Genomic DNA, 17362 nt, shown 5'->3' with positions numbered 1-17362 from the left:
ATCGCTGTTTGTGGTTTGTATTATCAGTAGGCATTGTGCAGATCTGTACAATGTTTACTCACCTCAACTTGGAATAGAGCTAATATACTTTCTTTCACTTTCGGCCCTCTTTGCTAAGCCTACCCTGAATAGATTGACTTGTGCTGTGTGCTACTTCCTCCCCATTCTTCGAGTGTTAGTTTAACCTTTGTTGTTCTAACGCGGAGCTCATCATTGCCAAGTGCAGATCCTCTCTCTTGTTGATGCTTCTGTACATATTCTTTCTTAAAACCAATGCAAATGCTCCATGCAGCAAACCTCTTTGGAAAGTAATGGGGATAAGGAACTTTAAGAAAGAATCTTACCGCAGAGGTGCTGCTGGGTGGAACATCTGGTAGAGCTGCTGCCTGACGGTTGCCAGAGGCTCGTGTTCGATCCTGACTCTGCTTGCTGTCTGTGCGGTGTTTGCACGTTCTCCCTGTCACCGCGTGGGTTTCTTCCGGATGCGCCGGCTTCCTCCCACATCTCAAAGGCTTGTGGATTAATTGGACTTTGTAAATTGCCCCTCGTGTGCAGGGAGTGGATGAGGAAACGGGACTATGTAGAATAACTTGTCTAAACGGGCAATGAATAGTTGGCGTGGACTCAGTCGGCCAGAGTGCCTGTTTCCAAGCTGTATCTCTATACTAATCTGCTCCATGGTACCGCCCTCTCCTTGATATACATCTTTGTTCTATGTCAACCTGCTTGCACATACATTCCCTATGCATCAAGGGGCAATTTTACAGAGGGCCAATTAATCTATAATCCCGCACGTCTTTGGCATGTGAGACGAAACCAGAGCACAAACCGGAGAAAACCCACATGGTCGCAGGGAAAACGTGCAAACTCTACGCAGCCAGTAGCCGACGTTTGGATTGAACCCGTTCTCTGGCGCTGTGGGGCATTGGTTAGAGTCATAGAGTGATACAGTGTGGAAACAGGCCCTTTGGTCCAACTTGCCCACAGTGACCAACAATGTCCCAGCTACACTAGTCCGACTTGCCTGCGCTTGGTCCCTATCCTTCCAAACCTGTCCTATCCATGTACCTGTCTAACTGTTTCTTAAACGATGGGATAGTCTCAGCCTCAACTACCTCCTCTGGCAGCTGGTTCCATGCACCCACCACCCTTTGTGTGGGAAAAAGTTACCCCTCTGATTCCTATTAAATATTTTCCCCCTCGCTTTGAACCTGGTGCTCTGGTCCTGGATTCCCCTAATCTTGGCAAGAGACTGTGCATCTACATGATCTATTCCTCTCATGATTTTCTACACTTATGTAAGATCACCCCTCATCCTCCTGTGCTCCATGGAATAGAGACCCAGCCCACTCAACCTCTCCTAGCTACGTCACCATGCTGCCTTGTGAAGTTCACTTTGCATATCTGGAGTAACAAGCTTCTAACACTGAACATAAAGCAATGTCTATAAGGCAGATATAAGAGATAAAAGGAGATTATTGTTGACTCAGGCAGACCAGGGAGGCAGTCATACCCCCATCCATGGGGGGTGGAGCGCGTCTCCAAAAATTCCTCGGAGTACATATCTCGGGCCTGCCCTCAACCCTCGCTGATCAAAAAGGCACAGCTGCGCCTTTATTTAAAGCTATGAAAGCCCAGTGATCCTGACCAACTTTTACTGCAGTACCATAGAGAGATCCTGACACCTGCTTTCACATGGTACAGCAGCTGCACTTTCTGCGACAGGAAGGCACTACAACGGGTGGTGAAAAAGCACATCTCGTGTTGCCATGGATGCCCTCCACCGAAAACGGTGTCTGAGACGGGCTGGGAAGATCATCAAAGACCCCTCACACCCCAACCATGGACTGTTTGCCCTCCTCCCATCAGGGAGGCGGTACAGGAGCCTCAGGTCACGTACTAGTAGGATGAGGAACAGCTTCTACAATAATACCATCACATTGCTGAACTCTGAGTCCCGCCGATAGATTTCTCCGGTCCCTCCGTCCCCATTGTTTAATTATGCTGTATTTTTTGATTATTCTGTATCTTCTCTTTCTATTTTTTTTTTTTTTAAATTTCTTTATGCACAACTACTACGGACTGACGCAAAACTGCATTTCGTTGTACTCGTACTTGTATTTGTGCAATGACATTAAAGTTGAATTGAATTGAATAAAATGCTGGTGGAACTCAATGGGTCAGGCAGCATCTTTGGGGGGATAAAGGAATGGGCTGCATCCTCGGTGCTGTTATTTAAAGCTATGAAACCGGGTGATGTATTCTGATGTATTCAATATGTTTCCGAAGGTGCGAAAATTCTTCAGTGTTGCACAGGAAGAAGGGAAGCCTTCTGGCAGAGGGCTTCACTACACCCTTGTACTGGTTGCTTGGAGACAGGTGGAGATGGAGGAAGGCTGTGCTTCGTGGCAAGTCGAGGATCTACTGGAGAGCCCAGCTCTGAAACGGTGACTAGGCCCAACTTGCCACACCACTGCGCAGGCCCAAACTGAGACTGCCCCTTCACCAGGCAGTATCTCTGGAGAACATGGATAGGTGACATTTCAGATCAGGGCCTGATTGTATTTGTAGTTGGAGGAAATTGGAAAAGAGGCAGGGGTGGGACAAAGCCTGGCAAGGATGGTGGGTGCAGGGGGGGGGGGGGGGGGGGGGGGGGGGGGGTGATTGGCAAATGGATGGAATAAGTGACAAAGGATATACATGAAACAAAGACAAATGTGTGTTGGATAGAGTTTACCAGTTCTAGGAGCAGAATTAGGCATCAAGTCTGCTCCATTCAATCATGGCTGATCTATATTTTTCCCTCTTGGCCCCATTCTCCTGCCTTCGCCCCATAACCCCTGACACCCGTACTAATCAAGGATCTGTCAATCTGCACAGGCGTTCGTGGAAATGAATTCCACAAATTCACTACCCTCTGACCCAAGAAATTCCTCCTCGCCTCCTTTCTAAAGGTATGTCCTTTGATTCTGAGGCATTTGCCTCTGGTCCTAGACTCTCCCACGAGTGGAAACATCCTCTCCCCTTCCGCTCGATCCAGGCCTTTTACTATTCAGTAGGTTTCAATGAGGTACCCTCTCATCCTTCGAAAATCCAGCGAGAACAGGCCCAGTGCCGTCAAATGTTCTTCATGCAACTCAAACTGAGGTCTGGTGTAAAACCAGAGGGAGGTGATTAGGTGGGTGAGGGGGGGAGGGTGAGGCATATTGAGAATGTTTGTCCGCTCCTGCAATGGGTTCTTCATACCACTACCAAATGGCATGAACCGCCTGATTATTCCGTGTCTCCTTTCAGCTGTCAAATCCGTCCGGACAATTTTCAGCCCTTTGTTCCATCTAAGAGCAGCCAACATTTTGTTTAGCATTGTGGTTTGCAAGCTTCAGACTCGTGCTCTGCTGTCTCTTGTACTTAAATAATTCGATCATGTCTTGTACACGCCCCCAGTAACAGTGGCTGTCATTCTGTGAGTGACTCTGGATAGAATAAGGAGAGGGGAGGACAAGGGGAGAGAGAGTAAGATAGTTTCAGTTTCTTTGACTCGGAGGCGGGGGGGGAGGGGGGAGGTTTGATATTTCCCCCTCTCCGCTTGATTGTTGCTCACCTCCTTTGACACCTTCCTGGAATTCTCGGAAGCATCAGCGCACTCGGCTCGAGACCACGTCTTTTTATCAGAAGAAATCTCTGGAGCTAGGGAGCGATTCCTTTGTAGCTCCGGCATCTGCTTGTACACTATCAAAAATGAAGTGCAGACTCGGAGAACTCAGTTGTGCTGCTTCTCACTGAATAATGAATGGATCTTGTTTGTCTGCTCGCTGTGATTGCGTTTTGTAGAGAGAGAGGGAGAGGGAGAGAAAAATAAATCATCACCTTTCAGATTTGTGTGCAGCCCATGACTTGCACCACAACGCACAGATCTACCGGTGGAATACTCGACCGACTGACCGAGTCAAAGGTGATTGAGAAGTTCCATCGCTGAACAACATTAAGTTTTGTGCCTCGAGTTGCAGGAATTCCTGTAATGTCGATGAGTCTGTTCATACTTCTCATTAGAGAGTAAAGTTTCAGGATACTCCCATCTTACCGGATGAATGGCATGCCGGTGGAGCTGCTGCCTCGCAGCGCCAGATAACCCGGATCGATCCCGACCTTGGGTGCTGGCTGTGTGGAGTTGGCACGTTCTCCCTGTGACTGCATGGGCTTGCTCTGGTTTCTCTCATACCACCAAGGGTATGTGGGTTTGTAGGTTAATTGCCCCCCTGCAAATTGCTCCCAGTGTGTGGGAAGTGAATGATAAAATGGGATAACATAGAACTAGTGTGAACGGGTGATCGATAGTCGGCGGGGACTCAGTGGGCCAAAGGGCTCTTTCCGTTGCTGTATCTCCAAACAAAACTATCATAAAGCCGAACATTGAAGACACGGGGAAATGCAGATGCTGGAATCTTGAGCAAAAAAACAAAGTGTTGTATCAAAATTCAGATGCAATTAACACAGCACAATAATAGGCCTTTAAGCCCACCATAACCTTGCCGATCATGAGGCCAAGGACCATCTCTTATCTACCTGTGCATCACCAATATCCCTCCATTCTCTGCATACCCACATGCCTATCCAAAAGCCTCTTAAATTACGCCATTATATCTACCCCAACCACCAACCTTGGCCACGTGTTCCAGGCACTCTGTATCTTTAAAAAAAATGTCCTGCACATCTCGTATTATACTTTGCTCCCCTCACCTCAAAGCTATTGTCTATTGAAGGCAGGAACAAGGTACTGATTGGGGATGATCAGCCACGAACATAATTTTGTTCAGACCGAAAGGTCTGAATGACAATAAAGGATCTATCTATCTATCTATCTATGATCACTATCTATCTATCTATGCTGGCTCGAAGGGCCGAATGGCCTCCTCCTGCACCCAGTGTCTATTGTCTCTGCCCGCTAGTATTTTATTTATTTTTTTCCCCATCCTGAGATTAAGATTCTAACTGCCTACCCTATATGTGTCCCTCGTAAATCTATATACTGCTATCAGGGCTCCCCGTCACCTCATGTGTTCCAGAGAAAGCAATCCAAGTCTTGTCTAACTGCCTCTCCCAATCGTTAATCCTCCCTAATCCCGGTAGCATTCCAGTAAACCTCCTCGGTACATTTTCCAAAGATTCCACATTCTTCCGAAATGGGGTGACCAGAACTGGACGCAATATTCCATATGTGGCCTAACCATATCCTGACTCCTATACTCAATGTCCTGACCTATGAAGGCAAGCATACCATGTGCCTTCTTTGCCCCTCTTATTTACTTGGGTTGCCACTTTCAGGGAACAATGAACTAGGACACCGAGATCCCTCCGAGTATCAATGCTGTTGAGGGTCATGCCATAAATTGTATATTTGACCTCCCTGTCTGCCATCTACTACATCTACCATTTCTCTGCCCATTTCTATAGCTGATGTATATCCGTCTGTACACCTTGCCAGCCTTCCTCTCGGTCTGGAACCCCATCAATCTTGGTGTCATTTACAAACCTCACAAGCAACCCGTCTATGTTTATGTTCGAGTCATTTATACAGATAAATAATTCCGAATATTTATAGATATCCAATCCCAATGGGATCTTGCAATATAAAGCTGGATCCCATTCGGATTGGATTATGTAGCTGGGATGTATGCTAGGAAGGTTACAGTCGAGAGTTACAAACCTTAAACCAGAGCTGAAAGTTTTTCGCATGTCTGAACATGCTGAGGCTCCTTTCTTCAAAAAATGGTCAGATCTTGGAAACATAAGACCCAGAGTAGGCCACATGGTCCCTCAAGCCTGCTCCCCATATAATTAAACTATGCCTAATCATTCACATCACACGCCATAATTCCTATTCTATCCGTGATCCATTTACTATCCAGAATTTGGATGATTGCTATGTTCAACACAATCAATGATTGAGCCTCCACTGCCATCTGAAAGAAGAAATCTCTACTTATTTCCATTCTAGATCACCTACACCTTCCTTTGGGGCAATGGGATGATCAGTTGGGTACCGGGAACATTGGGTACAATTCCTTTGTTGTAGAGGCATTTAGACAGGCACTCTATCAGGCAAGATATGGAAGGTTGCGGAGCCAATGCAGGCAAATGGAATTTGTGTAACTGGGCAAAATATGTCAGTATGGACATGGCAGGCTCAAGGGTCTGTTTCTGTGTTGGACTACCTATCAAATTATAACTAAGGTGGATAATAGTGGAACATATTGGCTGAGGCAAATGGTGTAGATTGTTTTCAAGGGAAACTGGGTAATTGTATGAGAAAGAAAGGGTGAGAAAGGTATACTTAGAAACATAGAAAATAGGTGCAGGAGTAGGCCATTCGGCCCTGCGAGCCTCAATATGATCATGGCTGATCATCCACTCAGTATCCTGTACCTGCCTTCTCTCCATACCCTCTGATCCCTTTAGCCACAAGGGCCACATCTAACTCCCTCTTAAATATAGCCAATGAACTGGCCTCAACTACCCTCTATGGCAGAGAGTTCCAGAGATTCACCACTCTCTGTGTGAAAAACGTTTTTCTCATCTCGGTCCTAAAAGATTTCCCCCTTATCCTTAAACTGTGAGGGTCTTGTAAGGTCGAGGGAGGAAATGTGTAGAAATACTAGAAATTTGGGCCAAGCTGCTTGCTTTGGTGCTGTTAATTCCACATTCCACATAAAGTAGCAATGTTACAAAATTTTGAGATTTTAAAAATCAAGTCTGCAATTTATCCCATCAGATAAAGCATGAAAATAAGTTTAATTTGACACATAATTCACTTTCATATCTCAAGTATTTAAAAAGTTATGGCCATTTTCATACTCGGAAATTAGCATCTTGTTCCCTATTGATTTTCTATGGACATAACAAACATTCTGTGATCGTGGACAGTCAAAATCCCATAACTTTCTTAAAAATTAAGAGAACTGAATGAAATTTTCAGTTATCATAGATTGAAGCATTCTGAAACAAATATAAAATAATCTTACTTGGCTGACCTGAAATTAAAGCATATAATTAGTTACCCAATTGTAGCTAATTTCAGACTTCAATTACTAGATCTAAACATCTATCCATTTCTTAATAAATTATTAACATTTTTAAATAGCCCGTGTCCAAATAATATTCACAAATAATTCACAATAAAACATGATTTTTAAGTCTCATTTACATTAATTTATAGACCAAATGGAAGGAATTTAGTGTTCAATAGCTGTAAATTAAAGTCCATTTAAATCAGCTTTCTAGTGGGATCCTGTGAATGCGCTGGTTTAGAACGTTCACATTGCGATAGATTTGTGCCCTCAAATGCCCAGAAAAATACTGCGGGATATAATGGGCCCAAAATTAGCTACTCGCAACATTAAACTTTGTATAAAGGAATCTTAAGAAGCCCTTTTTAACGTAAAAATAAACAGCCTACCTTCTGTTGTCCCCTGTATGAGATCCGGCCGTTTGCCGGCGGTCGAGGGTTTAGAGATTAATTTTTAACCTACTATAACAAGTATAGAAAGCCCTTAAAACTAAAAATAGCTCCAGCTACGGAATCTTCCAGCGATTTTTCGTTAACAATTAACTAGGCTGAAAAACCTCGATTTGAACAGCCTAGTGAAAAATCGCGTTTTAAACCCACCCCCCTCTAAACGGCGCCAAAATCGCGCACACGGGCTGGGACAGATTTTCAGCGACGCTTCAGGTAGGCTTTGCAACATACCTACATAAAGTTCTTGTTTGTTGTGATTATTGACGTGGGGAGGTGGTGCAAGTGATTAGAGTTTAATTATTTTCTCTCAATTCTCTGATTTCAGTGGTGGTGGAGGCAAATACGATAATGGTATTTAAGAGAGCTCTAGTTAGGCAACATGGATGTGCTAGGAAAGGAAGAGTATGGATCATCCATAGGTGGAGGAGATTGGGTCCAGCAGAGATGGGGTCAGCCTGGACAAGTTGGGCTGAAGGTCCTGTTTCCACGCTCTACGAGTATAAGAATAAGGGGAAGGCCATTTAGAGCAGAGATGAGGAACAACGTTTTCCCCCAGATGGTTGTGAATCTGTGGAATTCTCTGTCACAGAAGGCAGTGGAGGCCAATTCACTGGATGTTTTCAAGAGCGTTAGATTTAGCTCTTGGGGGCCAATGGAATGATGGGATATGGGGAGAAAGCAGGAACGGGGTACTGATGTTAAAGGCATCCAATACTGGAGTTTCGATCATCCCAACGAGAGGGCTTGAACAGTGGATCGTCGGCAACAGCCGTGTTCAAAGGCCCTGACTACGAAGGAGGAAGATGCCTGAACTTTATTGCCTTCCATCACTGTGAGGAATGTTGATTCCTCTGTGGTGGATGTTTATGGTAAACTTTATTTTATGTGCTGTGTCTATTTTCGCTTTTTACTTAGTATGGCTGTACGGTAACTCAAATTTCACTGTACCTTAATTGGTACATGTGACAATTAAATTGAATCTTGATTTTGGGTGATCAGCCATGATCATATTGAATGGTGGTGCTGGCTCGAAGGGCCGAATGGCCTACTCCTGCACCTATATTCTATGTCTCCATGGTACACAAAAATGCTGGAGAAGCTCAGCGGGTGCAGCAGCTGAGTTTCTCCAGCATGTTTGTGTACCTTCGATCTTCCAGCATCTGCAGTTCCTTCTTGAACACTTCTATGTCTCCATGACTTACTTTCCATACATTTCATCAGATACCTCTGCTGTTGAACTTTGTGGTTTCACATCTCTGTCCTCATAGCTGCTTGATGCCTCAGTCCTATGCCCAGGGAGGGCTGCACTGTCGAGGGGGTGAGTAGTCATCAGCGGAAATGTGCAATTCATGCTCCATCTCTCTGTGTGGGTGGATGTAAAAATCCCTTTGTCCTTTTAGAATGATCAAAGGAATTCTTCCATGTGCTGGACAATAATTATCCCTAAAGCAAATGTGTTTTTTTTTTCCAAGCAAAAAATGTCAGCATGTGTGCACATTGACTGGCAAGTTTCCTACGTTTGTGACCACGACCGTGCTTCAAAAGCGGGTAACGGCAGCAAAGTGCCTTGGGATGGCCTGAGGTTGTGATGGGCTGCTATGTAAATGCAGCTCTCCTTCTGAAGAAGGGTCTCGACCCGAAACGTCACCCGTTCCTTCTCTCCAGAGATGCTGCCTGTCCCGTTGAGTGTCTCCGGATTTTTGTGTCCATCTCCTTCCCACATGTCAGGGTGTCCTGAGGTTGTGAAAGGCTGCTATATAAATGCAGCGCTGCTTCCTGCGCGAATCTCGACAGGAAGGGCAGTTTGAAGGGCTAATTTCTTAGCGGGGAAAAAGGAAGGGTGCGACTTGGCATGTGTTTCCCCTTCCACATCTCCCACGGGTCACCCCCGAGTTATCTTGGCCCTGACTGGGGCCTCCCCACATGGGATTGGCTACCAACCTCTCCACTTCAACTGATAGGCCTTGCTGACAGTGTTTTCAAGGCAACAGGTACTGCCTTTAACAAAAAAAAGTTTCTAACTGACAGGGGGGGGGGGGGGGGGGGGGGAGAGTGTAGGCCATGCGCCAGAACCAGTTCCTGGAACCCAGTTCTAAATTACCCATGTGTTAGCAGGTGACGTGACAAATTTTCTCTCTTTTGTTTATTTAATGTCACAGGCTGTGAGATCGCAGGCCCCGGCACCAGAAAGTGTGATGTTTAGGATAAATATGTTTTCTTAAAGCAGATTGACAACCCGTGACAGTCGGATCAAATTGGGAACAGAGTACAGTATAAATATTTGTGAGCTAAAATGCAGCCAGACCTCAGACTCGGTGGTGACAGGCTGGAGGATGAACTACATTTGTGTAGTTAGGGAACGCAACATGCCAACATGTGTTTCTCGGCCCTTATTCCCCCCCACCCCCCGACACACTTGACGCTTAGCATCGCCTCTCGTGCAAAGGGGCGGTCTGTGTTTTTTTTTTTAATCGGTGGACTGCCCGGAAATGTCTAAAATGGTCACGACTGGCAGAAAACATCTGCTTGTTTTAAAACGTGGCCCTTGTTTTCTTTCACCCCCCTGGGTCCCATGACATGGGCGCAGCTATTCGCAGCCAGAAGGTATTCAAGGAACCTTTTTCCTATCATCAGCAGAACAAATCTCGAGCTGACCCCTCCTCTCCCTTCAGCGAATAAACTCCCTCTCCTCTTCTCCCACCCCTCACACAAAACCCCTGCCATTCACTCGCAAAGAAGTGCATTTGTAATGGACCGAAACTTGCCACCGGGCAAAACAATAGCGTACACTTGGTCCATGTTATGTTTGATGCCTGATTTGCAAAGAATTAATTGTAGTGCTCACATCATCTCTCCTATTTGGTTCAATTTTCTAACTCCTGCCCCCCCCCCCCCCCCCCCCCACACCTTGAGTATTGTTGTCTGGAATGGGACTTCGAGAATTGAGGAATTTTAAAATAAATTGTGTGGGAAGGAACTGCGGATGCTTGTTTAAACCGTAGACACACAAAAAAGCTGGAGTAAATCAGCGGGTCAGGCACCATCTCTGGAGAAAAGTAATAGGTGACGTTGCGGGTCAAGACCCTTCTTCGGACGTGATTTAAATAAGCTGTGGGCCATCTTTTTGAAGTTTGGGGTTATTTCAGAACAGAAATTAAAATAAGCTACGATTTGACGACTTTCTTAACGAAGGGGTTGTAGTAGGGTGGCTCGGTTTGTTAACATTCTTGTCCGTGTTGCAATCCTTCGTATGCAGAACTTTCTCATTAGTTTCAAAGGGGTTGCTTTTAGGCCGTGGGCTGGTGTAATTCGAGCCTGCTGTGATGCATCAATATTCCTTCTTTAACTGCTGTAATTGGCAGCTCACTAAAGTCATTGTTCTTGGACTTTATACAGATCGACAGATCACATCCATAAAACAGTGGTAACTTTCCCCTTCCTGCTCTCCAGAGTGGAGTCTTGTGTTGTGGAAACATCTGTTACACATTCAGGGAGCTTGAGGAGCTCTCACACAGGATATTGCTGTTATTTATAGGAGGTGCCGTTGGTTCCAAAGACCACCTTCTGCTTGCCGTTCACAAACCTCACTCCTTTCTCATGGCCCGCAACAAAACGTGGGCTTTGGGCTTTTTTATACGCTCGCTGAACCAGAAAGAATACGCTTAACCCGTCTACTGGTCAATAATGATTAGTGTTATGCAGCAGAGGAAGAAGAGGCTGGGGTTATGCTCCATTGTTTCAGGCACCCAACTGGACCAACAGCATGTGAATCCCAGGCCCAACCCACCTACAGCCCCCACCCCCCACCACCCACCACTCGCTCTCTCCTCTCTCTCTCTCTCCTCTCCCTCTCATCCTCCTCTCTCTCTCTCTTCCTCTCTCCCCTTCTCCCTCTCCTCCCCTCTCCCCTCCTCTCCCCCTCTCCCCCCCCTCCCCCCTCCCCCCCCTCCCCCCCCCCCTCTCCCCCCCCCCCCTCCCCTCCCCCTCTCCCTCTCCCCCCCCCCCCCCCTCTCCCCCCCCCCCCCCCCCTCCCTCTCCCCCTCCCCCCCTCCCCCCCCCCCCCTCTCTCCCTCTCCCCCCCCCCCCCCCCCCCCCCTCCCTCCCCCTCCCCCCTCCCCCCCCCTCCCTCCCCCCCCCCCCCCTCTCCCTCTCTCCCCCCCCCCCCCCTCCCCCCCCCTCCCCCCCCCCCCCCCCCCTCCCCCCCCCCCTCTCTCTCCCCCCCCCCCCCCTCTTTATTAATCAGGATTGATTAGTGCTAGAAGATAATTTAAATAACCATGGGGAAGTTGTATCTGTATGGGGAAGGAAGGGGTAACAATGTGAAAGTTATTTTTGAAGAGATTGGGATTGTTTTTCCCCCTCTCTCGTTTTCCCCCTTTTTTTTGGGCAAATATTTCTTTCAAGGAGCCTCTCTCTTTTTTGATTAATAATTGGTCAGCTCTTTTTCATATAGAGCCGTGCAGCAAGGATACAAGCCCTGCGGCCCTTCCTGTTTATGCCAGTCTTCCACCTATCCATAATGAATCCCTTTTCCCAGCACTAATCAGGTTTCTTTATTGATGGACCAGTGCAACGAAATTAGGTGCAGATAATTTAAAAGCTAACCATGGGGAAGTTGTATCTAAATATGGGGGCAAGGAAGGGGTATCAATGTGAAAGTTCTTTTGAAGAGATTGGGATTGTTTTCGAGGTGCAGTTTGTGATGATCTGTTTGATGTATTATTAGTTGCTGAAGATCTTTGTGTTCTTTCTCTGAGGAATCGTTTTCAATGGGTATGATAAACCTTTTTTGGGCAAATATTTCTTCAAGGAGCCTCTCTCTTTTTTGATTAATAATTGGCCAGCTCTTTTTCATATAGAGCCGTGCAGCAAGGAATCGAGCCCTGCGGCCCTGCGGCCCTTCCTGTTTATGCCAGTCTTCCACCTATCCATACTGAATCCCTTTTCCCAGCACTTGGCCTGTTGCCTTCTATGGCATGTTTTTACTTGTACTTATCTAAACACTTCTTAAATGTTGTCCGTGGACCAATCTTAACCCCCTCAGAGAGTTCTGGGTTTTAATCACTCTCTGGGTGAAAATACCATCCTTAATCTAGTGTGTGTAGGATAGTGGTAATGTGCGGGGATCACTGGTTGGTGTAGACTCGGTGGGCCGAAGGGCCTGTTTCCGCGCTGCAGCTCTAAACTAAACAAAATGTAGAGTATAAACCCGCATCTCACTGCTTCATAGCACAACATTTTGGCAGTGATTGAAGAAGGTACAGGAGCCTGAAAATTGTTGCGTCCAAATTTGGGAACAGCTTCTTCCCTACAGCCATTCGGCTATTAAACACTACAACCTCCAAATAAGCTCTGAACTATATAGACTAATATTGCTTTTTTGTGTGTGTGTGTGTGTGTGTGAACGTGTGTGTGTGTGTGTGTGTATATGTGCATGTATTTATGAGTATTTGTGAGTATGTGCGTAATCCTTAAACGGTACACGTGACAATAAAAGACCAATGACACCTTTATTTCCGCACACTGAACTTTTTTTCTCGTTTATTGTTTACCGTCTGCTAATGTTTACATATTCTGTTGTGCTGCTGCAAGTAAGAATTTCATTGTTCCATCTGGGACAGATGACAATAAAACACTCTTGACTCTTCTTGATGTAACCAATCACATTGTGAGGTCCTCTGCAAATTATGAGGTCCTTGCTTTAAACTGTTACATTGGACTGGATGAATTCTATGGGCCGTAAGATTTCAGCCAAAGTTTTATTTTCTTAAACGTCCAAAGCATTCCTGTCAATAGTGTTAATCTACAAAGGAATATTCTGCTTAGCTGCAGGGATATGGGGAGGAAGCAGGAACGGATGATCAGCCATGATCATATTGAACAGTGGTCCAGGCTGGTGAATCAGAGAGTGGTGAATCTGTGGAATTCTCTGCCACAGAAGGTAGTTGAGGCCAGTTCATTGGCTATATTTAAGAGGGAGTGAGATGTGGCCCTTGTGGCAAAATGGATCAGGGAGTATGGAGAGAAGGCAGGTACAGGATACTGAGTTGGATGATCAGCCATGATCATATTGAATGGCGGTGCAGGCTCGAAGGGCCGAATGACCTACTCCTGCACCTATTTTCTATGTTTCTAATATTCTGTTTAAAGCTTTGTGTGTGTGTGTGTGTGTGTGTGATTAACGTGGAAGGCATGAGGATGAAGGAGTGTTGCAGAAATCCTGCATACCTGACGAATTGAAAGATAATCAGTGTAATCGCAATCAATGTCGTGCCAGCAACATTGTTTATTTATGTACGTGACGTGACGTGCTACTTTGAATCTCCATCTATGTTTTGCAGTCGGTAAAATGCGAAGGTGGAAGGTTGCAGATTATTAGCATTATTGCAGCGTTAGTGGCAGAATTCCATTCCAGACTTATCAGCCGTGAGGCAAAACACATTCTCAACACTTTTTTTTTTGCTCAAGACACTGTACTCTGTGCCAAGCTACCAGCATGGAAATAAACGCATGTCTAAAAGTTAGTTTTGGCTGGTGTTTTGCCCAACGCGTAAGCTATCCAAATGGCGGCGCAAGGAACTGCAGATACTGGAATTGAGGGGGGAAAAAAAGCAAAGTGGCTGGAGGAACTCAACAGGATTTTGATTTCATTCTCAAGGAAAGTTAATTGGATTCGCAAAGTTAATGAATTCACTGTGTAGAAGTTTGCAAGCCCTTTCTGGTTGGTGATTCTCATCCAATAGCTTGAATATTCTTGAGTAGAAACATAGAAAATAGGTGCAGGAGTAGGCCATTCGGCCCTTCGAGCCTGTACCGCCATTCAATATGATCATGGCTGATCATCCAACTCGGTATCCTGTACCTGCTTTCTCTCCATACCCCCTGATCCCTTTAGCCACAAGGGTCACATCTAACTCCCTCTTAAATATAGCATCTGCTATAACTTCTCAAAGACAAAATCAGCTGCACAAGGGAATGTGTTGTTTATTATCACATGAACCGAGGTATAGTAAAAGCTTTGTTGCGTGTTATCCACTTAACGGAAAGAATATGCGTGATTACAATCTAGCCATCGATAGTGTACAGAAACGGGATAATGGGAATAACATTTAGTGCAAGGTAAATTCCGATTAAAGATAGTCCAATGAGGTAGGTTGTAGCTCAGGACCACTCTCTAGTTAATGATAACATGGTTCAGTTGCCTGATAACAGAAGGAACTGTCCCTGAATCTGGAGGCATGTGTTTTCACACTTCTGTATCTCTTGCCTGATGGGTGAGGGGGGAAAGAGGGAGTGACCAGTGTGAGACTTGTCCTTGATTAAGCTTGATTATACAGTGAAGAATATGTTTTCAATGTAAAGGTTCACAGAGAAGGTTCACCAAACTGATTCCTGGGATGTCAGGACATTCATATGAAGAAAGACTGGATAGACTCGGCTTGTACTCGCTAGAATTTAGAAGATTGAGGGGGGGGTCTTATAGAAACTTACAAAATTCTTAAGGGGTTGGACAGGCTAGATGCAGGACGATTGTTCCCGATGTTGGGGAAGTCCAGAACAAGGGGTCACAGTTTAAGGATAAGGGGGAAGTCTTTTAGGACCGAGATGAGAAAAACATTTTTCCCACAGAGAGTGGTGAATCTGTGGAATTCTCTGCCACAGAAGGTAATTGAGGCCAGTTCATTGGCTATATTTAAGAGGGAGTTAGATGTGGCCCTTGTGGCTAAAGGGATCAGAGGGTATGGAGAGAAGGCAGGTACGGGATACTGAGTTGGATGATCGGCCATGATCATATTGAATGGCGGTGCAAGCTCGAAGGGCCGAATGGCCCACTCCTGCACCTATTTTCTATGTTTCTATGTGGCTGAAACCTTTAGTCCCTAAATGCAGGGTCCCAATGCATTATCTGCATTTACAAACAATGTAAGCGTTATTGATCATAGACTTCAGAGATATAGTGTAGAAACGGGTCCTTTGGCCCACCGATTCTGCACTGATCAGCGATCGACTGATACACTAAGCTTCACGCACTAGGCACAATTTTCCAACTTACCAAAGGCAGTTAACTTAAAAACCTGTACGTCTTTGGAGAGTGGGAGGAAACCAGAGCACCCGGAGAAAACCCACGCGGTCACAGGAAGAATGTGCAAACTTCGTACAGAGAGTACTCGTAGTCGGGATCAAACCCTGGTCTCTGGCGCTGTAAGGCAGCAACTATACCACTGCACCTCTGTGCTTCCCATCTCTGGGATGTGGGAGGCAATCAAAGCAGCTGGAGTAAACCCCCACTCACAGGGATGAAAGTGCAAACTCCACACAGACAGCATCTGAGGGTTGGATCAAAGCCTGGTCTCTGGCACTGTGCTATACCAGCTGAGCCAGTGTGCAACGTGCCTATCCATCTGCCTATCCAAAAGCCCCTCAAATGCCATTACTGAATCTGTAATAAATACAGATGCTGAAAATATGAAGTAAAAACAAAAGATGCTGGTAAAACTCAGAAGGGCGGAGAGAATCTATGGAAAGAGCAATGGTTAATGTTTCAGGTCTGGGAACCTTCATGGGAACAAAAGTTGTGCAAGAGCCAATATATTCAGTCACACGAGCTCTTTCTTTTTGTGGTGCAATGATCGCCTGGCATTCCAACTGGCAGGAAATCTGTTCCCAAAGGATGCAGCCCAAGTTGAAAATGGACTCTGCCAAGCTCAGCGGTGAATGGGGATAGTTTAGTTCAATTTGGAGATAGCAGGAACAGGCCCTTTGGCCCACCGAGTCAGCGCCGACCAGGGATCCCTGCACATTAATACTACTCTACACACACTAGGGACAATATTTCCATTTTATACCAAGCCAATACAAACCTGTACATCTTTGGAGCAGGGGAGGAAAACGAAGATCTCGGAGAAAACCCATGCAGTTCACGGGGAGAACGTACAAACTCCTTACAGGGACAGCACCCGTAGTCAGGATTGAACCTGGGTCTTTGACGCTGTGTCGTCTGTCAGTTTTTAACACTTTACACAGGACAGTTGTGTGATCTTGCCCATTGTTGCAGGTTTGAGGCTTGAGCCATTTGGAGGGACTAGACTTTTTTGATTAAGATCTGGCTGGTAGTTAGCGCATCCCATACCAGCACTGCTTGGAGAAGGTGGGGAATCTGCTGCCTTCCCTATATAACCATATAACAATTACAGCACGGAAACCGGCCATCTCGGCCCTACAAGTCCGCGCTGAACAATTATTTTCCCCTAGTCCCATCTACCCGCACTCAGACCATAACCCTCCATTCCCTTCCAATCCATATACCTATCCAATTTATTTTTAAATGATAAAATTTAACCTGCCTCCACCACTTCCACTGGAAGCTCATTCCACACAGCTACCACTCTCTGAGTAAAGAAGTTCCCCCTCATGTTACCCCTAAACTTCAGTCCCTTAATTCTGAAGTCATGTCCTCTTGTTTGAATCTTCCCTACTCTCAATGGGGAAAAGCTTGTCCACCCACTCTGTCTATCCCTCTCATCATTTTAAAGACCTCTATCAAGTCCCCCCCTTAACCGTCTGTGCTCCAGAGAAAAAAGACCTAACTTATTCAACCTTTCTCTGTAACTTAGTTGCTGAAACCCAGGCAACATTCTAGTAAATCTCCTCTGCACTTTCTGTATTTTGTTGACATCCTTCTTATAATTGGGTGACCAAAATTGTACACCATACTCCAGAATTGGTCTCACCAATGCCTTGTACAATTTTAACATTACATCCCCACTTCTATACTCAATGCTCTGATTTATAAAGGCTAGCATACCAAAAGCTTTCTTTACCACCCTATCTACATGAGATTCCGCCTTC

General features: G+C 45.7%; 1 protein-coding gene across 1 annotated transcript in view; it reads left to right on the top strand.

The window, feature by feature from the left end:
* gli2a (GLI family zinc finger 2a) overlaps positions 1–17362 on the top strand; it is a 442689-nt gene that overhangs the window by 17502 nt on the left and 407825 nt on the right. The gene's annotated exons all lie outside the window — the stretch shown is intronic.

The sequence above is a fragment of the Leucoraja erinacea genome, chromosome 7 (genome assembly GCF_028641065.1).
Source record: "Leucoraja erinacea ecotype New England chromosome 7, Leri_hhj_1, whole genome shotgun sequence".
Classification (NCBI taxonomy): Eukaryota; Metazoa; Chordata; class Chondrichthyes; order Rajiformes; family Rajidae; genus Leucoraja; species Leucoraja erinaceus.
Note: the sequence above shows the minus strand (reverse complement) of the source record. Positions and strands in the feature narration are given on the sequence as shown.